This window comes from Lissotriton helveticus, chromosome 7 (genome assembly GCF_964261635.1).
Source record: "Lissotriton helveticus chromosome 7, aLisHel1.1, whole genome shotgun sequence".
NCBI classification, from domain to species: domain Eukaryota; kingdom Metazoa; phylum Chordata; class Amphibia; order Caudata; family Salamandridae; genus Lissotriton; species Lissotriton helveticus.
Genome location: NC_136068.1, coordinates 655710675 through 655737549, shown reverse-complemented (window position 1 = coordinate 655737549; position 26875 = coordinate 655710675).

Here is a 26875-nt window from a genome sequence, read left to right as displayed (position 1 = left end):
CGTCCCTTCGTTATACCGAATCGCATCAGTATGTATGAATGTTTTGTGACCACAATTGCGGTCGCAAAACATTTGCATATTACCACCTACTTCAAGCAGGTGGTAACCCATTTGCAAATGGGAAGGAGTCCCCAAGGGACCCCTTCCCCTTTGTGAATGTATGTAAAACTATTTTTTGGAGCAGGCAGAGGTCCCGCGGACCCCTGCCTGCTCTTAAAAAATTAAAAGAAAACTTTTCATTTTTTGTTTTGCAAAGCATCTTGTTTTCCTTTGAGGAAAAAGGGCTGCTTTACAAAAAAAAGATTGCTTTATTGAAAAGAAATCACAGATATGGGGGTCTGCTGATCTCAGCAGGCCACCATCTCCGTGGTTTTTGTGATTCCTAAGGTGTCGCAAATTGCGACCTAACTCATTAAAATTCATATGGTAGGTCATTTGTGACCCCTTAGGAATCGCAAAAGGTGTACTATACACCTTCATACATTGCAATTTGCTATTTCTTAATTACGAATCCCTGTGATTCGCAATTAAGGAATAGCAAAATGCAGGCTACATACATCTGGCTCCAAGACCCTAAATTGCCACAGATCTTCAGTTGTGTGCCAGCCATTGTTGAGAATAATTGATTCTTTATGAGAGAATTTGAATAAGAAAGTGATTTATATAGAGCATGGCTACCCAGAGGCTTCCCCGCGTTGACGATAAGAGCAGAGGTAAAAGACAAAAAGGCCCCTTAATGGCTAGATGGAAATAACCAGGTCTTCAGCTTTTTCATAAAAATATATTTATTTTACTGCCCTCTGAGGTCCAGCGGGAGAGCATTCCACAGTTTGGCACCAAGTGGGAGAAAGAGAGGTGTGTTAGTAGTTTATAGCTGAATTTGAACGAAGTTATTGTGACCCACAGTCCTTATTCACCTTGTTTTATGTGGGAGCCTTTGTTTTTGGGTGACCAGAATAGATATGGTGTCATCAGTGAAGGTGACAGCTAAATCAGGGAATAACATTGAAAGTCATAATATTTCAGGAGATCTCAAGTATCCTTAAAGGAGATGTGCTGCCTTGATCTTTAGGTAAGGGGATTGATGTTATTTATTGTAACAGTATGCCAAAAAATACACCAGTTGTTAGGTGATGGTGATAAGCAATCTTGTGAGAGAAGGGTGAACGAATGTTCAATAAGGTAAAGGAGAGCTGAATCATAATGCTAGTTTTGTTAGCAAAAGTATGTGAGAGAACAGAATATGTCAAGATATAGATTGGGTGTCAGTGGTTTCAAAATTCAGTTATTTGAGGGAGTGCAAGCCTGTGGGGACATTCTAGGGACACTTGAACAATCTGGAACCTTGGAACTTGTCCTCATTTTTAGGGCAGAGGCTGAGTCTGGGTTCCCCAAATGCTACCAGTGAAGGACCTGAGGGCTTCTTGCCTCTGTTGATACAATCATGATTAGAGGTGAAACCTAGAGGGTGTGTTGGGGATCTTGAGTAACAGTGGAACAGGAGTAGAGGAAGTGGTAGTAGGAAAGGCTTTCACATGTAAAAATGGAGGGGAGGCAAGTGAGGATAAGGACATGATGGAACATGAAAGGAATAGATAGGTGAAAGCACAAGTCTGAGTTCAGGTTTCAAGCACTCTTTGTACCGCTATGTGGAAGTTGAGACTCCAGTGGAAACTGAGATGTGTTGTGGTTTTGGATTGGTAGATATGCTCAAAGGTTCAGCAAGTGTACCATAGAGCTGCTGAGTGAGGTTGCTAAGGAAGAGAGAGTATGCATATTTTCCAGGGGATGTAAGGGCTACAGTAGTGAGGATGGTGAGGATGGGCAAACGTGCAGGTTATTTGCAGGCTGAGAGTTCATGAGCAAGGGAAGCAATGCAGGTTGGGGAAAGAGGGTAGAAGGATCACTTCACTCTGGCACTGTGAAGATTTGAGAACTGGAGATCAAATTGAGCAGGGTTATCATCTGTAGACTGAATCATAATGCTGACAATAATATGCCTGCAATAGAGAAACTCGTTACAGATAAGTTGACAAACGTTTATGATGCGCAAGAAATCCTCAATTCTTTTAAGAAAGTTTCTGTTGAGCTTGGGTTGGTATGAGAGAAAATGAAATCCTCAGTTTTGAGTTTCCCTTTTCATGTGTAGTAATATTGATCAATTATATAAGCATTTCCAGTAAATGACACAGTGCCTTACGTTTAAAAAGATTCAAAGCATATTTCAAGAGACCCTGGTGGGTAGAGGATTTTAAAGGAGATGGGCCCTGATTTGAGTAGGTGCTTGGATATTTTGGAGATATCAGATGTCCTGAAAGAGTAGTAAATATTAGGATTACTCCTAGAAGACAATTTACAATCGAGGTACTCTGAGGGACTGACATCATGCAGTTGGGTAACTTTGTGACACCAGTGCTGTGGGCCACCGCACACTGAAAAATATATCAGTATATAATTGAAAAACATTCGGCCCATACAAAGCAATCATTATCCACAGTAAATGTGATCAATTGATTGAGACACACAGTCATGCTATCGCCATTCAAGCCTATGAGATGAGGGATAGTGTGCATACAGTTCAGTATCTGACTTCGACAATGGTGTGTAAAATGTGGTTTAAAACTATGATCTGAAGGTCATACACAGTTATCTGCACACTATGCATTCACCAGAGACCTATGTGGCCTACACATATACCCTTACAAAGGGATCACTCACCCACGAGATATCTCACTAGAAGAAGCTGGGGTCTTCTGCTGGTTAAACACATTGAAAAGGCAGCGGGTGTCTGGCAGATGCAGCAATGTCCTAATCCCAAAATGTTCGTTTTTTTGCACTTTAAGGACAAATGGTACTGCCACATTATAAGCGCAAGATATATTGTGATGCAAAAACTGATATGATCAGTTTATTTCCAAGCAACTATCCTAGTAACTAAAGTCACCTGCCATTGCGACGTCCTGTATTTTTGCCTCTCTAAATACTAATTTTGACCCAAATTCTGAATAGGGGATTAATGATGATTTTTCTTTTATTTTTATATACAGCTTAATACCACGTTTTTGGAAATTCTAATTGATGCAGGTGACAGATTTCAGTATTTTCCAGGCTAATCATACTCAGTGTACCCATGGAAGGCTGGGTGGGTTAGTCATGTTTTGAACCATAGCCTGCATATGTCATGCGGGAACGTTTAACCCACTGATCCATCCTTTTTTTGTTTCTTAAATGGACAACATTATTTAAATGCTTAAAGTTTTGATTTGACTATCTGTTACATACAATCCTGTGGGTAATATCCCCCACCCCTCCAGGCTTACTGCTCTGTATCTTTATATTCGAACCCCGCCATCTTGGTTAAGAGTGCTCTCAGGTGCTTATTTCACTGAACGGTAGACTGCCATCTAATGCACATCCTACGAGGTCTGTATTACTCAAAGCCTCAGCAATGGAGTGCTGCGGTTGTGACCACACATAATACGGCGCCCAAAGCCCGAATGAAACCCTCTCGGTAGAAGCAGTTTCCAGCTGGGTGAGGGTTTGCACAGCACACAGCCTTCCAAACACTATCAAAGAATGCTGCTTAACTCAGAATCTGCAATCTGCCAGCAAAATGAAAACACAATAGTAACTGCTTATTTCGAACTGACCTACCAAGGTCCTGAACGTCCATTCACCAACATGTCAGGGGTAGCAGAAGTGACGTCCCACTCCCTTTGACATTCCGTTCCACTCACGCACCTGTGCTTAGGCATACACACACACATGGTCTGGGACTACCGACCATCCCCCCCTCATCATGCAAACAATATTTACCATCCACGTAGTAATTAGCGAGGCGAGAGAATTCTTTGGAAGGCAGGGGGTCTCACGAACCCCCGGACGTATTTATTAAAATATGAAAACAAATAAAATTGAGTAAAATAAACATTATTTACATAATCATTAAATGCAAAATTCAGTCATTAGATTTACAGCAAGGTAGACAGGTATGAAGGGCTAACCTTAACAAATGTCTAATACAGGGTGTTCCTAACCGAATCTAACATCCTACATAGGCAAGGTCGTTAACCGGTGTCAGATCCTTTCCCCAGCTACGCAATCCCGCCAGAGGGCGCATGCGCAACAAGGGCCCGGTTACCGGGAGAGTTCGTCCCTCTCCTGGTTACCCTCGTATGCTCCGTGAACTCCATTTAACCAAAAAGGAGGGCCCTTACACTCGCGCCATTTGCTGACATCATAGTGTATGTGCGGGGTGGCTACCAGCCCGAGGAAAGCATGACTCCCTCCCCCGCACCCTTCCAAGCAAGCGGATATCCTGCCCCTGAAGTTCTAGGAGAGACCAGTGGCCCCTCCCCCTGGGCAACCCCATTCGATAATGGTGCCGCCCCCTAAGGACCTTTAATTGCTGCTCACCGATTATGACCTTACCGCCTGACCGGCGCAATAAATACGACAATTAGAAACCTATGAAGGGAAAAAGGCCTAAGGAGAAAACAAGTAAATACATATCAACACATCAAAATTGAGCACGTCACACAAATATTGCCTAAGGAAGAAAATTACATACATATCTACAGCGTTCAAAAACCATCACCGGTGATACCTACCAACGTCCCAAATGAATTCTGCTAACAGGGATGGTGGGTGGTGAAAATTATCAGCCCCACAGCGGGGCGAGGAGCGAGCCTGGGAAGCGCAGGCACAAAGAGGGTGCTTCCCACACACCCCAGGTTCTTAACCCCCTTTTGGTCCCGCCCCTTGACCCGGAAGCACTCACACCGCCTCCGGGTCAACGGTGGGACCGACCAATCAGGAGGGGTAAGCAGTCCGTTCTGCTGTGGCCTTGAATGCAGATCTACGATGCGAGGAGAGTTAACAAGCAAATCCTGGCTGAAAAACTATCACCCCAACATGTAGTTGCAATGTAGAAGCACCTGTGATGGCCTTCAGTACCCAGAATGAAGCACCGCAGATTAGCGTCAACAGTTTTCAATATTAACAAACCGACTCCTTGACCCTTGCGAAAAATTAAAGAAAGGGGGGCTCAACCTTCACATCTCTGCCCCGCCTCGCTTGTGCCTTTTCCACAATTTAAATGGCCTTGCAGCGCTTATTTGGGATGTCTCCCATCCAGCTACTAACCAGGGCTGCCCCTGCTTTGCATGTGTCCTTTTCAGACTACCCCGGTAACAATTGTCCCTCCCCCGATACCCGCTAGTACAATGCGCGTGCACTCCTCTAATGCTAGCTGGCAGATGGTAGGAATTTCCCCGTAGTTAATTGCTCGTGAGTGTGCTGAAAAACCCAAGCACGGGAGCCTTTCTGACTGCTGCCCCCCGCCCCGCCCGCACCGACAAAGCCTCACGCTCGCGAGCAACAAAAAACTCTCGGACACGACCCCGCAGGACAGACGCTGGCAAGGGCTGGCAAGGGCTCACTCAAATACCGCACAGCCGCCCGATATCGCTACAACTTGCGTAATGAGGCCACCATACAATTAACTGATTGTGTTACCCTCCGACGTGTTCCCAAGCCACGGGCACCTTACTTTGTTTGGCAGCACTACAAAATGTGCGGGAACGCTGATATCCAGCCTCGGATCAGTGAGCCGATGTAACCCAGGAGCTCACGACTGCTCTGGCAACGTGCTTTTCCTCCGGCACTAGGGCTGACTGGCGATACGATTCTGATCCCGAGCCGATACTCCTCCTGCCCCGAAATGGCCTCCTCCGTTGTAGCCGCCGCTCAGCTCTCTTCGACGACCCGATCTGGAATACCTGAAACACAAAGAAGAGAAAATTATCAGCCCCACAGCGGGGCGAGGAGCGAGCTTGGGAAGCGCGGGCACAAAGAGGGTGCTTCCCGCACACCCCAGGCTCTTAACCCCCTTTTGGTCCCGCCCCTTGACCCGGAAGCACTCACACCACCTCCGGGTCAACGGTGGGACCAACCAATGAGGAGGGGTAAGGGGGGACGGGCCCAGCCATGCCTGCGTGGGGGGCGAGCGCCCCCCCTTTCCTTTCACACTTGCACACGCTCTCACATAAACACACGCTCACCCGCAAGCACGCGCACAGCAGACATTTAAAAACATATACTCCAGCTAATTGTACTCCATTTAGTTATTTACACTAATAGTTAACAATAAAATATTAATCACTATTTGTGAAAAAAACGAGAAAACATAAAGAGAGGGGAGCCCCAACCAACGTCGAAAAAGACGAGTTCCTACTGCGTTTCTGGCACTGATGTTGCCACCTGAGGCCAGAGGTCAAAAGTTGAATGCCAGGGGGTCGCCTTTGCCACTCATGGTGACCCCGTACATGACGTCCGTGGCCGAGGTAAAGGCTGATGATCCCAAAAATACATCGCTCCTGTAAGACATTTAAGACGATCTTGCTCACTGCTGACCTGAGGCATTGGAGAGGGGGACAATGCAGGAGTATACGTAGATTATTTACAGCCGTGGAGTTACTTGCAAGAACCACTGCCGACTTGTCTGATCTTTGGCACCCTCTTCAGAGTCCAATGTAACCTATGCATTAAAAAACAAGCAGTGGCATAGCCAATAGGTCTCACCGTTGGGACCTTAAAAGTGTTTGTCCATGCAACAGTTGATGTTGTTGCACCAAGGATATCGTGCTGCATAACTAAATACTTATAAGGTCCCAAAAGTGAGACCTATTGGCTATGCCAATGCTTGTTAGTTTTTTTTGGCATCCGAGGTTTTTGATAGACGGATACAGGAACCCAAACAGTGTTTTAATTGTACTCGGGCTGAATTTTCAGTCAGTACTGGCATGTAGTTTGGCTATCCAGAGCTGCAGGACCGGCATCAATGTGTTACAATTAAAAAAAAAATTAATTTATTTTTATTTTTACAAATTACCATATAATTAGCATTTCCTGAGAGTTGTGACAGGTGTTGCTCAAGATTATGCCTACTAAGGTGCCCTTCCACGTTAATTCCTGGTAGTTCTGGTGGAGGTGATTTATCAACCACAGTATGGAGTGCATGGGTTCTTTAGTTCCTTCATGAAGGTGGGGCATTATTTTGAAAATAGCAGTGGTCACTGTGGGTGGCTACTTTAATTCAAATGTCATTCAGGTTGTTACATAAAACTACATAATTGTTCTGTAACCATATTACATGTACAGAAGAACTCATATTTTGCCCCTCCAGGTCACGGGCCAGTCCATGGTTACCGAGCGATAGAACATGGGGGCATTGCCATTTACTACCAGAGCCTGAGAGCATTAGTGTAGTCAAAACTTCATTTTTATACGCGTTTGGGACAAAAATGTTCCCTGCATGTTATACGGGAGTAACCTGACAGCATGCAAAACATTTTATTTTTTTCCTCCTGCTAGTATGCTAATCTAGTAGGTGACTGGAGGCACATGCCTGTCCATAGCAAAGCCAAGGCCCAGAACTTGTTCTGCTTTCTTGGCTGTTTAGATAAAATGGTAGTGACAACTATTGAAATTATTAATATTTATAAGCAGACCTTTTCTGTTCTAGTAGGGAGTTTGGCCTTGTCACACTCGTGTAAAAGTGCTGCTTCCTTGGAATAGTAAGACCCTTGAGCTGAGACTGTGTGTGTGTGTACACACAGTTACGTATCTCATACATGAAAGTGAGACTGTCTGCATTGTGAGTAAGGTTGCTCTGAACAGTGGCGGCCATTTTGAATGTCCCCTGTTTAGCAAGACCCAGACACTGAATTGAGGGAAGTTAGAGACAGGCTGCCCTTAGAAATTCTTTGAGGAACTGTTAAGATTTTTTGATCTCTGCTATTTTGTGGATTACATTAGTGAGAGGGGTGAGTAAGAAGATTCTGATAAGCGCAAGGAAGTTTTTAGGCAGGGCTCCATTTTTGTTTGTTCTTGCTTGCTACTTTAGGAAGGCTGATGACCAGGGACAGAGTATTCTCACTTCATTTGCAACCATGTTTTTCTGGCATGGTGAGAGTGAAAGTGAGAAGGCAAAACTACTAGAGTTTCTGGTCAACATTGTTTATCCATGCGTCAGAGGTACCTAAAACGACTTCTGTGTTGTTGCCATTTAATTCATCCATCCAGATACCTCACTGAGGCAGGTGCAGATATTTTGGTGAAACATTTACATGCCCTGCACAAATTTTATATTACACAAGGGCAAATCTGGCTGACTCTGGGAGGCCGTCAGAATAGACAGGTCTAGGCCAACTCGGTCAAATTAAGTCTGCAGGAATTCACCTCTGCCGCCTCAAAACCTCTCCGTACCAGGCCTTGCCATGAAAATATAATTTTTCTGTGCTCACAAAAGGAGCCATTTTTGTAACAAACATAAGCCGGCTTTACCAGTTTTCCGTGTTCTTACTTCAAGAGTTCATAAGAGAACCTTTCTCATAAGCTCCCTGTACCCTGACTGTTCAAGTAAGTCATCGTGATTGAATCAGATATTGATAACTTTCCCTTTAAAAGAACGGGTGCACTTCCTCATCCGACCCCTTCTCTGGACTTCCACACTAAAGTATTTCCAGTTAAGCTCTCCATCCCCTTTTCAAACTTCTCACATTTCCAAGGGCTAACATCCTCCATCTGTGCGCCCCAGCAGTTCAGTTCTGTTGCAAATACCGAGACCCGTTTTGTACCGGAATATAATCTTCCTGGTCAGTATTTTAATTTCCCCGCTCTTACATTAAACTAGTTGTCATAAATTGTGGGACTGCACTCTGGACAGTGGTGTTTCCATCACCGTGTCTTGACTACAGGACGCCAGCACACGGTCTACCCTTAAGGACTAGAGCAGCTGACTTTGAAGCTGGGGACCAGGTTCAAGTTTGGCATTGGCTCAAGCATCCTGTGATTCTGCGCAAATAAATCACTAAATATCCCCCTGCCTGGAAAACAATTATAAATGTGTCTGCCTTTAATGCAACTGGTGCCAATGTAGGCGCTCTAAAACCTTTGGGTCGAGCTCGCGCTACATAAAACTGCAACAAAAAAAATCACTTTTCTCTCTCTATCTGAGAGCAGCATCTGCTATGCGTTGGTATGATGACCCCACCACTCCTGAACCATATTTTCTTTCTCTAGGGCATGTAAAAGGGTGTGTAAGCAGCCATGTGTGTACGCATGCTTACTGAAAGCTTATTCTGAGGAGAAAGAGCAGCTAAATCCGTTTTTCCTCTGCCTGCCAAATCCCCTCCCATCCAACCTGTCCCCTTCCTGAGCTGCGATGAGCCGACGCCCTGTTATTCAAAACAAGCGTCAGCAACCTCTTCCGCTCAGCTGGCTCCCCAGCCAGTGCACACTGCTAGGAAGCGGCGGTGAAGGAGGCGATGAACTTCCCGAGTGCTTTTTAACATGGCGGGGATTTCTAAATGCTTCTGATCCCAACCTGCGAGTACAGATTACTAACCAATATATACAGTCATGAAAACGTCAATCAATGTGTTCTGCTATTGCTAAGCACTTTTCCATTGCAAAAAGGATTGCTACCACAAGAACTGTTTACGACCACCAAGAATTCAATTTTGACAAAAAATCAAGAATAGGTGTTAAGTGTCAGGTACACAGTTCTGTGGCAGTATAACCTGGTTAGTTTCCCTTGCAGGAGCGAGCCACGGGTACCATGTGTTTGCAAGTTAATTACAAAAATATAGTGTCAAGCTTGCTCCCGCAAGGGAATCGCCAAAGGTGCACGCATTGCCATTGAAGGCATTGCAACGCGTGCACGTTTTTGGGTGAAAATCCGAAGCGATTGCTAAAGGTCTTTATCCATTTAGCACATGCGCGCTGCGTAGGCAAGACCTAAAAAAAATAATGGGTCCTCCTGAATGGCACCGTTTTCATTATTTTATAGGAAGTTTTAGCCGATGCTTTTCAGCAATCCTGTATCTCATGCACTGCAACCATCTCTCCCAGAATGCTTTGCAGGTTCTTGTCTTCCTCAGTAATGTCTCTCAATTCATTATACCCCCATGTCACTTTCTTAGCCGCTGGTCCTGGCGAGGAAGTGATCCCCCCCGCTCCTGACTGCTTTCCTTCCACTTATATTGGGTCAGTGTTGTAGCCCAGGCTGATATTTGAGCATACCTGAACCTTAACACTCAATTTCCTCCAGTATTTGCATTGGGATCCCATGATCACAATGTATCTTCTGAAAAAGAGGTTGTGTTACCCACTGATCAAATAGGACAAAAATAATATCCTGCAAAAAAAAATTCTGGGGTGAATGGCGATTCTCAAATAGGCAGGGACTAACCGGAATAAGGTCTGCCCATAGCCGTCTGATCTGTACCACGTTTGTGCACCATCAAAAAGTGTTGAGAAAGCACGCATCCACTTTATCAACCTGGTGGATATGTCTTTTTTAAGAGAGATAAAGAAAGAAAGAGAGCGAGAGTGAAAGAGTGAAGAAGCAGGGGCATACCACAGGCCTCTTGAGCCCCTGTGGGGCACCAGGTGCCCCAACCCTTCAGGGGCCCTTCATTCAGCTCAAGTCCAATGAATATCTGTGAGCTGTGGGAGACTCAGGGCACCCTCATTATATTCGGTGCGTGTGGGGGGAGGAGGTTTCATTTTGTGCTAGGGCACTATGAGAGAGATTGTATTGTTATATGTTGAGATCCGTTTGCTCAGGATAAACTCTGGAAACTTTTTGTGTATGGGGTTTCTGTTGATGCTTCCCCTAACCATTCCAGCTGAAATTATCATTATTACGTTTTACCTTTGACATAAAGCAAACAAGCTAAAAAACAATATTCAACCTGCTGCATAAAAATCCCACACAAGGTGCAACTTAGCCTTTCAACTACATTCTGAGAAGATTGTGTAGAGTGTTATTTTGCTATTTACTAATAAATTTTACTGAGCGATCATTGCAAATAGATCTCTGGGCGTGGCTAGCAAGGCCAAGATGGTAGGCACGCTCTGAAGAGGCTCTCGCATTATCCGGGCCAAAATGTGCAATCTGCCATGTTCATCTGCTTTCCATCACTACCCCCTACCGATCAATGCCTCTATCGGGCCGATGACCATCAGAGGCCGACTTTGTGGTGATAACTCTGCTACTGCCTACACCCACATGGAGGCAGGCTAAGGGTGTATGTTGCCACAACTTTCTCCGGGGAAGTGGATAGGTGCAGGCTGATGGCTGTGTTTCCCCCCAACTTGCCTGATGATACACACAAGAGGCTGACTGCTATGGCAACTATTGGTGAAGTTCTAAACAGGCTCAACCGGGTGCCATGGCTTGACCACTGGGGAGCAATAGAGCTGTGCCTGCTTGGCAGGAGGGTGTATCAGCTACTGCCTGCTGAATCCAACTGTATCAGGTGAGTCTGGATCCTGTAGGATCCTGCGGTATCCTGCGGGACTGCTGCCCTTTTATGTACCAGCCCACCAGCTGGGGTGCCTGCTATGAGCCTAGAGGTCAAATCTAGCCTAAGCTCAGTCTCTGGGAGTGAGGCGATTTGCACCACATTCTGCCTTGATACAGACCAGACACCCTCCGCTGCCTGTCGGGCCAACTTGGGACCCCATGCCCGTAAGTGACTGAGCGCTGCACCTGATCACCGGTTAACGGTGCGGGGGCATGGGTGACATGGCTGAGATGTGGGTTGGCTATGAACATCTCTGGCAGCCCAGGACACCTGTTGAAGACCTGAGATGCTGGGGGTGTTCTCTGTGCTGGACAGTTGCAGATTGGCCCATAGCCTATGACACGGCCGAGCTGGGACTTGTGGGCCACACAAGGCTAGGGTTGTACCACGGCCTCGATTTCAACTGTATTTGGCTGCAGCTGCTGATTTACTTTCTAGTGAGGCTTATCTCCTACCAGGTATCTTGATCGAGCACCAGCTTGTGAGATGAAGGGTAGGGCCGAGGGGCAGATTGGACTCAGGCCCTGCCATTTAAGCTGCAGAGCCTTTGAGCACCCCCTAGGAAGGGCTCTCACCAGGCAAGTGCATGGAGGTGATGTTCCCAGGCATCTTGTGAATAATAGGTGTGACCTGCGGCCCTTGTGGGTATTGACACCTGGCTTTAAGTGCATTCTCACAAACCTCCTGACTATCCTGTCTGGCCTGGTGTTGTGCCTTGTGGCCATACCTCCCAAGCATCTGTCACCTGCACTTGCACCACTCTAGCTATCCTTGGAAACCAGAATCTTTTCTCCTACGGTAAGACGCGGGGTCCGTGAGGGGACTGGTAACCACAGCAACCTATGCGCTAGGTGTGGCGCCAGATATCTCAGCGCAAAACATTACTGGGCATGACTCGCTGGAGGGCATAACTATGTTTATTCCCTCTGTAGCTGACCAAGGAACCCCTTATTCTGATATTGTAGCTTGGCTAGCCTGCGGAGTAGTGGAGGCTGCTGATCAGCCACTTGCCCGACAACCAGGCCTCAAAATGGTGGAAACTGGTGGGGTGGAGAAAGGAGCATCACAGGGCTGCTTGTGCTATGACACCTCAATGACTCTATAGGTGTTAGCAAGCAGTGTCAACAGGGGGAACACTGCAGGAGCCCGGTGAAGCAAAAGCCAAGATCACACATTGATGCCTGCACTCTCACCCTGCAGATGCAGCTGATTGCACAACTGGGGCTGCTTGTGCTGTAGCACCATTACTGCCCACCTTACTCACACCAAGAGGCCCCGCATTCTGCTGCTCCTTCTCTGTTTCTTGGTGGGAGCTGCTGCCTGTTGCCTTTTTAGGCTGTTCATGCTGCGGCGCCCCATTGCATGCGGAAAGGGTGCTTGCAAGCTGTCCTTTTCCAGTGGTGCCAGTTTCAGCCTCTGGTAAACATCGATTACGGTGTTGCCCTCACCCTACCTAGTCATCAAACCTGGCCGCGGGACAGGGCGAGAAGACCCTAGGTGCACCCCATCCAACACTAGCCCCTCTGATGCCCAACGCATGCTAGTTGCACATGGGCAGCCTGAGCTCAGGCACCCAACTTGTGACTCCATGTCAAACATCAGCTCTGGAGCAGCCGTCTGGAGAACTGGTGGCGGTAGGACTGCCTGACTCCATAGAGGATGGGGCGTAGTGGGCAAATCTACTGACTTGGGAGCTGCCGATCCATGTTCAAATCTCAACATCGGTGCAACATCCGTGATTCTGTCAAAATCACTTAATCTCCCCGTGCCCATGCACAGTGCCTGGATACCCTCAAGCGTGATAAGCTGTGCTATATAAATCTACAAACTTATATGTCTCTTGACATTAAGTTAGGCATTGTACTACAAGCTGTGTAGAAGACTGGAGCAACTCTAGAGCAGATCGACACAGCACTTAAAAGAAGAATTGATAAAGTGACAGCAGACTTCACTCTACTACATGCAGACCACCTCAAGCTTGCAGACAAAGTACATGAGGTTGAGCACAAGTTGGCTGACCTTCAACTGATATCCCACAAATCAGCATCTCTGTTGCAGACCTTGGTAGATTGTGTGTCGCTCTGGAATGCAGAGTGGAAGATGCGGAGGGCCACCATAGAAGACACAAGATACGAGTAGTTGGTCTTCCAGAGAGTGTGAAGGGACAAGATGGAGTGACCTACGCTGAGACCTGGACCATACTATGATGTCTGATGCTGCGCTCTCACCCTTCTTCTTTGATGAACATGCTCACTTTGTTCTATTCCAACTGCTGAACTACAGGGATCGTAATTCCATCCTGCGTGAGGCATGCAAATTGCAAGAGATAAAGGTGGACAATTCCTCTATCATGATCTTCCCTGACTATCCCATGGCAGTGTAGAGACAGATGCATTCCTTTCTATCCTTAAGCTTAATCTACAGGGGTTAGACATACACTACTCGCTCCTGTTCCCTAACTTCACTGCTCGTCTCCGCATAGTAGTTGATGGGACTGCACATGTCTTCAACTCCTCCGAGGAGGCATGGGACTGGATGGGATCTGCCCTACTTGTGGCTTTGTGACCCCCACCCACTGAGATGACAAGATCCCAAGATGCGGCGAGAGGTCTTCCCTTAGCGCTGCACCGAACCTGGAGCAAGTAGTCTTAGAGTGAGGCGAGGCTTTTATCCACGATGGGAGATCATGTCCAGAGTCAGGACCTCGATGTGAGTGCAATGAAGTCCTTCAGTGATGATAGCACCTGTGGTACTTGGCCATCTAAAGCAGACTCGCTGGCCCCATCTGATGTTACTCCACAAACTGCAGATGACATTATATGAATTGCCAGTAGCACTCAATCATGTAGAGATTCCTGCTTCACTGCCAGTTGATTTATTCTTGTGTTGTTTCCTATATGTAAGAGCGGATCTTTCTTATATTGCAGCAGCTGACATCCCGACCATTATGGGGTTCCACCTATGTGTTATACCGGCAGTCCATACACTAAGCAAAGAATTACAGTTGGTATCTTTGCATCCTATACATAAGGGACTATGAATCTTTGACTTTTGTGTCTTCGCCCATGCTACCTTTAACCAGCCTATAAGGCCAGTATTTGTTGCAGGTAGTTTGGCAGTTTGGGCAGATACCTGTTGTTCTTCTACTCTGATATTACTTTGTTTTCTGTTTTTTTTATTTCCCAAGTTCTGAAAGGTTGCACTGGAGTGCCTGAACCACCCAGTCACCCTCACCCAACAGTGTCACTGCATGTAATGGGAACCCTAGCCCTATGCAACTTATCAGCATACTTGGCTTTAGCACATTTTCCACATGACCCTCTCCAGGAATTTGAGAGGCATGCACACATTCTCACGCTGTTATGCAGTGTACTCATACCTCAAAAGTAGATCTGCCCATATAGCACTACTGTAGGAGATATACTTGATACTAGCTGAAGCCTGCTGACTTTGAAGGCATTGGTGAGGCCAAGTATTTGCCACTGAATATTCCTCCTATGCCTGAGGAGTACTGATCTTGGTGAAGCCAGGGACCCCTTTTGTGGCAGATGAGGTTGTAATGGACACTGTGAGTTGGTATGTGTAATACAAGGTCACCTAAATGGTCACCAGCTCCTATTAGGGGCAATATACACCCCCACAACGGAGCAGGCCTTGTTCTCCATGAACTGTGTTCCTCAATGTCTGGTTGAAGTAGTATCCTGTTTCTCTTAGGTGTCGATTTTAACTCTGTCCTAAGCACAGCACTGGACCACTCCTCCTCCACCCCACACAGTAGCCACGTCTAATGTCCAAGCGCTAAGTGTCTGTCTACTGCACTGGCAGCTTGTGGACATATGGCGTGCCTGCAACAATTTGCATGTTAGAATCAACCGAATCATAGGATTAGCCAGTCTCCTGCCTACTATACCGGAGACAGATTACTTAGAACGCTCACACTCTGGAAAACAAACTCAATTCCTGCACCTCACATGGGAAGAGAGCATACTTGCCGTACCCACGTGGCACCTACAACCTGAAGCACTAGAGGACCTACCAATCTGAGAATCACTCGGCACTGCCACAGCGGATTACTTAGAGTTTAATAGCAACTCAGCCACTGGTAGGTTGATTGAAGGTGACCCATGTCATGGGGATCCTGAGAATAGCAAGTAGTTTTAAATTGTTTTTAATGGGATTGATTTGAATAAGAAGGAGCAATGTCAACATTTGAAACCGCATTGGTCGAGGAAGATAGGGACCCTGGAAACTTAAGATGGACTATATGGACTGTGTGTCAGTAGATTTGACTGAATGGTTCCTTCTTTCCCATTGCCTCTTGGGAAATGTAGTATGTTTATTGTTGAAGTCTTGTTGGGTGCTGGAAAAATAAATGAAGAACGGATAGGAAAACATAAATTACAAACAGATCTCTGGTAATTTGATCAGGTATTTGTGTTTCTAGAGAGCCAAGCGTTGCAACGTTTGTTCAGGGTTTTGCATTGTAATGGCATCAGAAATATTGAGGTGACATTTTGATAATGTTAATTTATTTTCCAATAAGACTGCTGCTCAGAAAACTCAGATAAAATTAAAGACGCTTTGGCACCTCGAACAAGAGATGTAGTTAAGATAGGGGAGACAAAAGAACCAAATGTACGAGACACACTCTTTAATTCTTTTCGTAAAACTTATTTCTGTTGTAATTGGGCTAATTATGTGTTTTCTATCTCTGATCTAGATCCAGTGTCGGCACGTTTGGGCTTGGATACATTACTTCCAGTCGGTAACCTCCCTACTTGTCTCCCCTCATTGGTATGAATTTTAAATTCCAAATTTATTTTAAAACTGTTCTTCTACTATCGAACTAATAAAGTCAATTTATGGTGAGCAAATATGTAATGACCTGTTTCCAACTTGCATATTCCTGAATGCATTTGGGGATAGGTGCAGGGGTACCTCATAGCTGAATGGCCCTCATAATAAGAGCTCTGGAGCCGTATCCTTGGTGGGGGGTAAACTATACTGCTCTGGGTCATTTTGGGTAGTCTAGTATTTTGGGTTGAAAATGTCTGGGCCCACAAATACTGGACCCAGTAATCCTCGGTTTGCAAACTCAGGGTGAGGTCTAAATAAAATTGGGCGGGAGAAACCTGGAGACGAGAGATGGTGGCAGGGCTCTGTTTGCGAGCAACAAAAAAGTCCACACACGCTCAGCAGCACTACGTGGGGAACTGTCCAACCTTCCTCCTGCCTCCTTTCCCTCAGATATCAGCGACCCTCACCATCCACCCCTTGCAGCAACAGTTCCAGGTACTGGCAAAGCCCAGGGATGCCAGTGTCTTCACTCCCATTTCCCTACTACCTGCAGGAAACAAGAAACTGTCCTGGGAATTGGCAAAGCCCAAGGCTGACAATTGGGTATCTATGCCCTGCATGCCATGCCTTACCACCCTCCTCAGTGCGTAGGAACAGCCTTCTGCCGTGCAGAGAGACCTCATGATAACAGAGCTCTAAAGTGACGTCAGGAAAGGATGGGCAGAGCAGGCAAAGCTTCCCATGGTGTCCCTTATTATGCTTTGCATCCCCCCATCTACCCACCTGCCACTACTCACCATCATGTTTACTGAAAGGCCCCATACCTATTTACCAGCTGTCTTACTGTTGGCAAACGTATGTGGATTTGTGGGTGGTATTCTAACTGTTAGGGAGAAAAACATGTGAATTTAAATGCCAATATTTGTAGGCCTGCAAGATATTCCTTATTACACTGGACTATCTCGTGCCCATCGTACATAGATGCAAGGATACTGAACAAAATTAGAGAATCTGACCCCTTTGCCCCCTCTATTTCCTCACACTTGAAACTGAAGATCTCATAATGATGCCCTATGTGTGCTTTTTAGGTCTCGCCTAGACAGCACTTGTGCTGTCTCTTTGAGACATGTTGCATTCAGATGCTCCGTCCATCACCACCCCCCTTTTTTACCCCCCTTTTGTACCACATTCAGGATATGGGCATAAAGCTCTGCCCACTTTCTGCCCATTTTTCTTTAATTTCCTTCTGTCCCTCTCCTTTGTCAATGGTGGCTTTTCATTGGTCAATAGGCTTAGTATTTTCTTCCTTAGTACCCCCATGGTTCTTCTGGTAACCTCTCATGAGGCCTCCCCCTGTTACATGTTTTGTTACTCCCTAGGGTTTAATTACAGCCTCAAAGCACTCATTTCTTAAAGGACTTTAAGCAGGCACACGTTTGATCCTTGCAAGGCTGACAGTGGTTGCTTTACTCACTAGCACATCCCAAATTTATATGAGACCTTGTATAAATTTACCTTCATCAGCTCCACACAGAGTACAACCTAATCCAGAATTAATATAATAATTATTTTGTTACATTTCAAAGCTACTATTTATATACATGGGCACATAGCTATGTGAATGTACTCGTGGTACTGTCTTACATGCATTGTGGGACGAGGAGATTTACCATATCTTCTGCCGGGTATGGTACCATATGTGACCAAAGAGGTCCGCTTGGACCTCCTTTGGCCATCTATGGTACTGCACCCTGCAACATGGCTAGGTAAAAAACAATGGCATTTATAATGTCAATAATTCCAACTTTGCAGGATGCAGTACTATTTGTGGCCACAATAGGTCCTTTTGGCTACATATGGTACTGCACCCTGCAACATGGCTAGGTAAAACCCATTGGCTTTTACAATGCCTATAACTTCAACTCCAACAAATGCAAGACCAATTGTATTTCCAATGCAATAGGGCTCTCATTTGTTAAAGTTAGAGCTGTTGCTTTTTTATACCATTGGTAATAGCTCAATGCAAATATAATAACTCCACTGAAAATAAGAAATAAAAACATTGGTATTTTGAAGCCCAGAGCTCCAACTTTAACAAATTTGAGACCTATTGCATTGCAAATGTTTGTTTACAATATCCTTAACACAATGTGTAGGGCAGCTCTTTCCCTGAGCCGTTTATATCAGTTTTCCTCCAGGAGTCTAATTCAAAAGCTTCGCTGCTTCCTTCCCCATCACAGCTTTTGGTACACCACTTGCTTCCTTTTTCTACTCAGTATTTGCATTACCTCAATATAGTAAATAGGAATGTGAGGAGGGTCTCCTGTCTTAATTACAACGCAAAGGGGTAACTATGAAAATTATTTAGGCAAAATGAGAAGTAGGAAGCAATGTGCTTTGGTAAATACCCTTGTACACAGGGGCGTGGCTATCAATAGTGCAGCTTGTGCACAATTGCACCAGGGCCCTTAGGTATGAGGAGCCCAAGTCACTCCAGTTGAAAAAACAGGCCTCTAAATTTTATTTACAAAACCAAAGGACAAGGGGCACAATTCCCTTGCTTGCATTATGGCCCTTAGAGCTCTTCCCACTGCGTGTCTATGTGCGGTGCTCGCTGATATAAATTCGAGTTTGCCCTTGAGGGGAAGCTAGTTTTCTGACTTCAAGTTAGTCAGACAAGCTCTCTTGGGCAATTGCAATCCAGAGTAAACTGCGCAATTCACAAGACAATGAGAAGCAATGCCTGTTGACCTTGAAAAACAGGAACAATATGCAACCCGATCAACATTATGCAAGCAGCAGGAGCCACATAAAAGCATGAAACCAAGCAAAGCAACATGACACAATACTAAACACAAATTCAAATACCGACCCATCACACAGCAATCAGAATTTGTGAAATTATTGAATTTGAAGTTTTTTTAAAACATATTCCCCATAGCATGTTTTGAGTTTCTTATCTCGCCGACTTCACAAACGGAGATTGTTTCATTGCTAGCACAGCGTGTGAACCAGCTGTACTTCGGTTCTCGTAGCTATTCAGACATCAGCACTAACTTACGCCCCTATCAATTCTTGTTCCAGTGGCATTCCAGTGCAGAGTATCAACATCAGTTTGGGTTGGCTATACATTCTACCAGTTCCTTTTGTGCAATCTATTTTCTTTCTGAGGAGTCATTTTAGGAGTCAAATTGAGCATTCCCACTTTCTGGCCATACTCATCAGCCCAACAACGGAAACAAGATACGTCCCTTCACAAATTGCAAGAAAAACTGAAATTCCAAAATGATTTTGAATATCTCAAGATCTGCCTTTATGTAAGAAAATGGGGTGTATGCTTGTTGTGTGCGAATAAAAGTTTAGGTGTGAACAAAACCAAGTATGAAAACAGCTAACACAAGTTTCGTCTAAGGACAACTTTTTCATGACTGTCAAAGAGTCCCCTGAGCACCTATCAGTGTCCAAAATTTAAAAGTCAACCAAGAGATGGTACTTTATTTTTGTATCTTCACATTCGTTGAAACATCTTCAGAATAATTTGTAGCCAACATGTGCTTCATCACACAGTAAATCAAACTTTGACTTCATAAGGGCTTCCAAAATAAAATAAAGCGTTAAAAAGGGTCATAACGCAGGCCCCCGCAGCCCCCGAAGTGCTGGGGGCCCCAAGCTCCAGGGGGCCCCCTCAGCACAGCACTCTTGACAGAGAGCTCTTGATTGAGCCCAGACGGGGCTCCTTCACGTTCCTTGCAGGGAGGCCCCCTCAATTTTCGTTACGCCAGTGGCGCTAAGTTCCAAACGTCTGTACTGATACAAGTTGCTTATATTTAAAAGGACCATCTTGTAGTTGTCAACGTATCCCCTTTAAATAAACTTCCAATTCAAGTTAATGGTTACCTATTGTAAAACTGCAAACAAAGGAGAGTACTCCCAGGCATGCAAGGCTTATGGTGTGTTACACACCATAAGCAAATCAGCTTTGACCCTGTGCCTCATTGGGAACAGTCCAGCTCGAACTGCCAAGCAAGTCTTCCCTGAACTGCAAACAAGCATCCTGCGACCGGTTTTGGGGTACGACCCCTTATCAGCCAGACTAGCTGGAATCCAGTGGCAAAGTGAGCAAACTTAGGGTGAACAAAAAAAACACAAAGAGATGATGGACGTTGCACTGAAGCTTTTCAGACAATCACACCCAGTCACAGATCTTGGTTGAATCCATCATTGCTCTTTGGCTCACTTCGCCACCTCGGTTCAGACCCTGCTATATGCAAATCAGTTTTGACCCTGTGCCTAATGCCACATCTGGGCATACCCTGCCAACTCAGGGAGAACAAAGAAAAGTCCCAAGTGGGACGGGTATGCCCAGACATGGGTCCCGTGCTCTCCATGCCACTGGAGTCGTGCATTCCTAGCTGATGAGGGGGCGAAACTCTGAAACCGGTCCTAGGATGCGTGCTTCCAGTCCAGGGAGGACTTAGCCTGGCAGCTCAGTCTGGACTGTTTCCTTTAGGCACAAGGTCAAGGATGAATTGCATATGGCTGGATTCAAACTGGAATGGCATGAGGAGCAACGAAACGATGGATTAAGGCCCAGATCTCTGTAATGGCGTGAATGTATGACATTGTTCTGCATTCTGGACATCAATTATTCTTTTTGCATTTGTCACCACAAGTGGGTTGGGTATGCCCAGACGTGGGCCCCATGCTCTCCGTGCCACTGGAGCCAAGCTATCTTGCCTGATGAGGGGAGAAACCCCAAAACCGGTCCTAGGATGCTTGTTTCCAGTACAGGGAGGACCTGGCCTGGCAGTTCGGGCTGGACTTTTCCCTTTGGGCGCAGGGTCAAGACTGATTTGCATATGGCTGGGTTGAAACTGGAATGGCTTGGGTAGCAAAAAAAAGATGGATTTATGCCCAGATCCCTGTACTGAGGTGAATGTATATTATTATTCCGTATTTTGTCCATCAACTGTTCTTTTTACATCTGTGGCTGTTGAACAGCATGGCACGAAATATTTTCTGTGGGCCATAAAGTATATTTAAAGTGACAACCCACATAGAATGGGATCAAAGTGCTGTTTGGCATCTGAGATCAGTTTGTCAATATTTATTTAAGTCCCATTGCCAGTTTGCACCTGGGATTCCCACCATGGATTAGGAAACCTCAAATTCCATATTTTGCAGTAAGAAGGCAGCACTGCTCCCACAAGAATGCTTCATAAAAACTGCACCCCAACCCACCTTGCAGGAGCCCACTTAAGTTCAGTGGGACTCTTGGCCAATGGCCAGGCACAGAGAACCGCTCTAAAACCACTGACATGTGGTTGCCTTGACTATTACAGATCGTACTGCATATTTGAAGCACCTGTTGGTGGTATGGTACTAAGGATTTTGAACACATCACCAACTCAAGCCTTTTCACTCTTCGGTGAAGCTTATATTCAAATGGGCCATGTGATTTCAGTGTAGTGAAACTAATGTCATCATAGGTGTCTTTTTAATTATATTTAGAGTTGTATATAGCGCTAACTCGACTCGAAGATATCAGGTATCAGACGGCTTTACATGAGCACCAGTTTCATTACTGATGGGCACATTCATTTTTGTTAGGCACGGAGATTAAGTGGTTTATCCAGAATCACAGGATGTTGAGCGCCCCTGCTGAGACTCGAACCCGGTTCCCCAGCTTCCAGGTCGACCGCTCTAGCAGTAAAGCTACATCCTCTCCCTTTTTCTTAAGTCAAGTATTAATGAGAGCCGGACTGGCTACCGGGCAGTTGTGTGTGCTGCTGAGCTGGGGGCTAATTTCGTTGATGGGGACCTGCGTGTGCAAAACGAAATTCGTTTTGCTTTCTTTATTTCAAATCGCACGCAGATCCCCATCAACGAAATAAGCCCCCACCACAGAGAAATTAGCCCCTAGCTCGGCAGCACACACAACTGCCCGGTAGCCAGTCCGGCCCTGGTATTAATCAGTGCTTTTTTCCGTAATTGTCAGGTAGTCCGTATTGGAATAGAATTGGTGGTATCTTTAACTGTTTGAGTAGTTGTAGCTTGTCTGATGACTCACTGATTGGTCAAGCTTTCAGGAGAGATTCTGTAAAATAAAAATTTTCTTGCATACGTTTCCAGTCAGGTGCTGCGGTGTTGCATTTGCATCGAACTTGTTGGTGTTGCACTTATGTTCCAGTTCTCTTGGTGACACTCCAGTTTTTATAATGCTCATGAGCACCATTAAGGTCTGTTTTATTGGTTCCTTTGAGACCTTTTTTCTGAGGACAGTTTTTTTACACTAGTGTCCCAGGACGCATAGAAAGCTCTTTTTGCATATATTCCTCTCCATAGGGAGCAAAGTTGTCGGACGCGTTCTGAAATCCTGCTATTCACAGGGACAATCTAGCAGTATCAACGGTGGGATTTCAGATGTTCCTACTTACCTGGGCACTTGGTACCGGGCCTGTAACAGACAATTGGCCTCTCAAACCTTCCTGCTCTCAGGATAGGATAGCTTGGTCAATTATTTATGGTTGGTTCAAAGTAGGTCCAGTGTAGGCTGGGTCTGTATAAAATGCAACTCAATAAAAAAAGATTAAAACTCTAATAAACTCTAAAAGCTTTAATATGTACAGACAATGTAAATGTTACACCATCAAAACCTAGTAAATTCAACCTCGAAATAAAGTAACACAGTGAAGTGCAGTTACATAAATGCGCATTCAGTGTCACATAAAATAGGTCATGTAAGTGATTGACAGCTGTTCATGATCCCTATCCTGGTCATAAATGAAAAAGTGCATAGGGTTTGTAATCCTCCCACCTAAAATCGTACCTCATAATAGGCTGTTTGCAGTAGATACTCAATCACAGATCACAGATGCCAGAAACCGAATCCGTACACAAACATTAAATACTTATGATGCACCTGGGAAAGGAGGAAAATAAGCTTGGAGCACATTGAAATCAAGTTCCTTAACATCCCCTTTCCAAGGTATTGAACAATAAAATCTACTTATCTTCTGACTATAGGATTTGGTTTGACAGTCCTTTAAAATACCACGTCTTACATTCTAAGGATCCTAGTAACCTCGGGTCTTTGCATCACAATCAGGGGCAATGCGTCTCAGTACCCATGGAGGTTTGAGCACGGTTTATCTCACATGGCTAAATAGGGAGTGTGTACCCATTCACAGGAACATGCAAAGACCACTCAGGAGCTCATTAAGCCAGCTTGATCTGACTAGGATATTGATCAACACGTTTGCTTGACCTAACTGCTCTGCAGAGGAGAGTAAATGGATCCTTGTGTCTTTGGTGGACACCTCTGCCTGATCCCAGGCCATTTAGGATGGTGATGAGGATATGACCACAAATAGTAGGTGCAGGCTTGTGGGTACTGGCAAAAAGCAAATGAGTGGATGGTTCATATGAAGGTGAACAAAAGGCAACATGCAAACATCAGAAAGGATGGACTGATCTTGCCAGCCACAATCACAGCTGACCTCACCTGCTCTTGCACATGGATGGTTTATTGGACCCCTCCTTTGATGTCAGTCGAGGGGTGAAGAGAGCTTGTTGACTTTCTGTGTCTCTTAACTCCTTATTCTGGCTAGGGTTTAAGCAAGGTCAACACCAACAGCATGGCAAACTAAGTAATCTTCTGCAAAGAATAAGGCTCAGTCCTAGCCATAAAAAATCAGGCAGTAGACAGGCCACGTTAAAGAAGGACCAAACTGCGATTCATGCAGGTCCGTGTATGTCAAGGGTGCTTTTCAATAAGTCAGAGTTGGTCTCCAAGTTTTAATAATGTCCTTGCCTGCAGAGCAGCCACCCGCTGCGAATCTGTGCCAGTGAAGTCACAAAAGTCAAAGCCTCAACCATCTAGGTTGCAGTGAAGGTTTGGTTTTATGTGGGGTTTCTGAATAGGGAAAGTCTGGTCCCTGAATAAACTGAACAGGCTGGTGCCAGAATGACACGAGGAAATATCTTGCAGTCACCCCTGGAGGGAAAGCTTGTATATTCCCCTCAGACAGTATTTGGAGACAAAGGAAACAGGAAGGGAAAAAGCAGTGGTGCATGTGTAGTCCTTGCTATTGCTCTATTGGTCTCCATCTTCAACTTAAGTTCTTGTGATTATATCCAGAAAACTCTGACAGATGCAGCAAAGGTGATCTCAAGCAGTCTTACATCCACACTTGTCAATTCAAAAACAATGTGTAACATAAGTTGAATCTTTCCAGTCTTTGAAATTGTGAGCCCCAGTATGCATCACCCCAGCTACCACTACTGAACCTGAAAAACCGTAAAATGCTTCACCTTGACCATAGCTACTGCATCCGAAAATCTGTAAAGTGTTGCCACCAGCAAGGTTCGATCAAATGAATTGAGGAGAGAGGAGGGGGTCACCAACTAAAAACTTCGGAGATCATCCTGGGCTCCTCAATCTTATTAAACACTGAGGGTATCTCTATTGTGCCATAGGGATGCAGGTTTGGGGGACCGCTAAGAACGATGGATTACCCAAAATAAGCCAAAATGGGAAAAGTAGAGGAGTCTCAACTGTTTGAGTTTCATGTTCTGTCCTTGTGTTCAAAGGTGAAGACCAGTCACTATAAGGAAATGGCCCACAGTAGCAACTTTCGATTTCTCCCTTTCACTGCTTTCAGACTTATTAGGAGCTTGTGATCAAAATGGATAGTAAATAAAGTTCCAAACAAAAAACGATGAATATGAAACCTCTTTAACACCTATATGTCTAACCTTTCTAGTTTGCTACCATGTTTAAAAAAAGTCAAGCGGCCTCCACAACCCTTCTTATTGAGGTCATGGATCTAATTCCATGGTCAGAGACATCTGTCCAGCTGATCAAAATCTGACATGAAATCTGGCACCTTCAAGATCGGTCCCTCAAAAAGAGTCTTTTAGCTCTTTAAAGGCCCAATGATCATTGTTGTCCAACTCACCTTCTTGGATTGCCTCACGAAAGTCAGTGCTTTGAATAAAAACACAATGGACCTGCACTTCTCCACAACATTCCTGTAGTCACCTAAGAGACTCACAAGTGCACAGAAATTAGTCACAGTGTTTGGGGGTCTCCAAATCCATGATGACATAGGTTTTAGCTCTGAGAATTTCCACCTTTCTCCCAATCACTTGATATCTGTGGTAGATTACCAATCCTTGGACAATCTCGCTTTAAATTGCCTTTATTGTTCGATTTCCTTTTTTCACCACCTTCTGTTCATGGGTAAGGTGATCAAGGTGGCTGTCCACGTGTCACTGAACACTGCTAGGTCATCAAGTCAGACAAAGCAAAATGCTTCCAGGTCATTGACTACCACCCTTGTGAAAGATGCCTGTGGCATTCTGTTGTCCAAAATTCCTGACAAAAGTGGGACTACGATTTCTTTGGTCAAGACACTTGTTTTAGGCATGGAGTTTTATTGCGAAACACCAGTATGTAAATCAAAGGTGCTAACAAAGTGGCCAGCCCCTTATGTGTCAATACACCTGTCAGTTTGAAGGATGGAAAGTGTATCAATATTCGTGGCAGCATGGAGTGCTCTGTAATCTCTACAGGCATGTTGTGGTTTGCTGTCTCCTACTTTGGATCAAGCAAATCCCGACTAGCCCAGGGATATGGAGGACTCGTTTACACTAAGGAAAAGGATTGTAATTTATGAATTCTTTTACATTTTTCAACATGTGATTGGTCTTGAACTTAACTTCCAAATTTCCACTCGTTTTGATGTTTAGGGTTCACTACAAGGATCATACTGGACTAATAGAGAAGAGAGAACTGTCTTATCAAGGGCTTACACCCCCCTATTGCTACACTGTTAATCTGGGTTAGTGTTATACTCCTTCACCTCAGCCACTGTTATTAATGTATTTAATGGTGTTGTAGAGCACGCCTACATCATAAGAGTTAGTGCATTTTACAATCAACTAAAGGAACACTGTACAGAGCAAACAACCATAATACAAAATAATGACCCGAAAAGACGAGTGATTATGCAGTGGACTACAAGTTTAATTTTAGAGAGAGTATATGCAAAGGAGGTGGGTTTCTAGACATTTTCCGAATTAAACGAGCGTGAGTTCATTTCAAAGCTTTGACTTGTGGGTGTTCGACAAAGTTGCTGCAGATCTGTCAAAGTATGGGAGGTATCGAATGTGAGTGTTTCAGGAACAAAGAATCAACTTTGTGTAGTGTCAGCGCTCTAGCTGATGCACGTCGCGTAATGACGCGACGCGCCTCCGGCCATTTTGTGGATGCGCGCGCATCCACATTCGAGAGGCGCGAGTGCCGGAGCCCGGACGTTCCACCGGCTCGGCGCTCTCTGAAGCGAGTTAGTTAAATAAATAACGCTAGAACCTAACGCCGTGTCCTGTCGTCTGTGGGCACTAATAGCAACATTACAATGGTGACGAGCTCGGGAAGTAAATAAACAACAAAAAAAAATCGAAAATAACGGCCACAACGTTGGAAGAACCCAGAGAGCCTCAAAATCAGGCACCAGCTGCAAGCAACAGCGAAGGGCCTGTAAGTACCACAGCCAAACGGCGGCGGAGGAGCATCAGAGAGCGCGGCAGAGCCCACATCCCCACAAAGGAGCCACGGGGAGCACCGGGGAGGAAGAAAAAAGGGTGCAGAGGGGTATACTGAGAGGAGCACCCCACAGCACAGCACAACCCACGGGTAG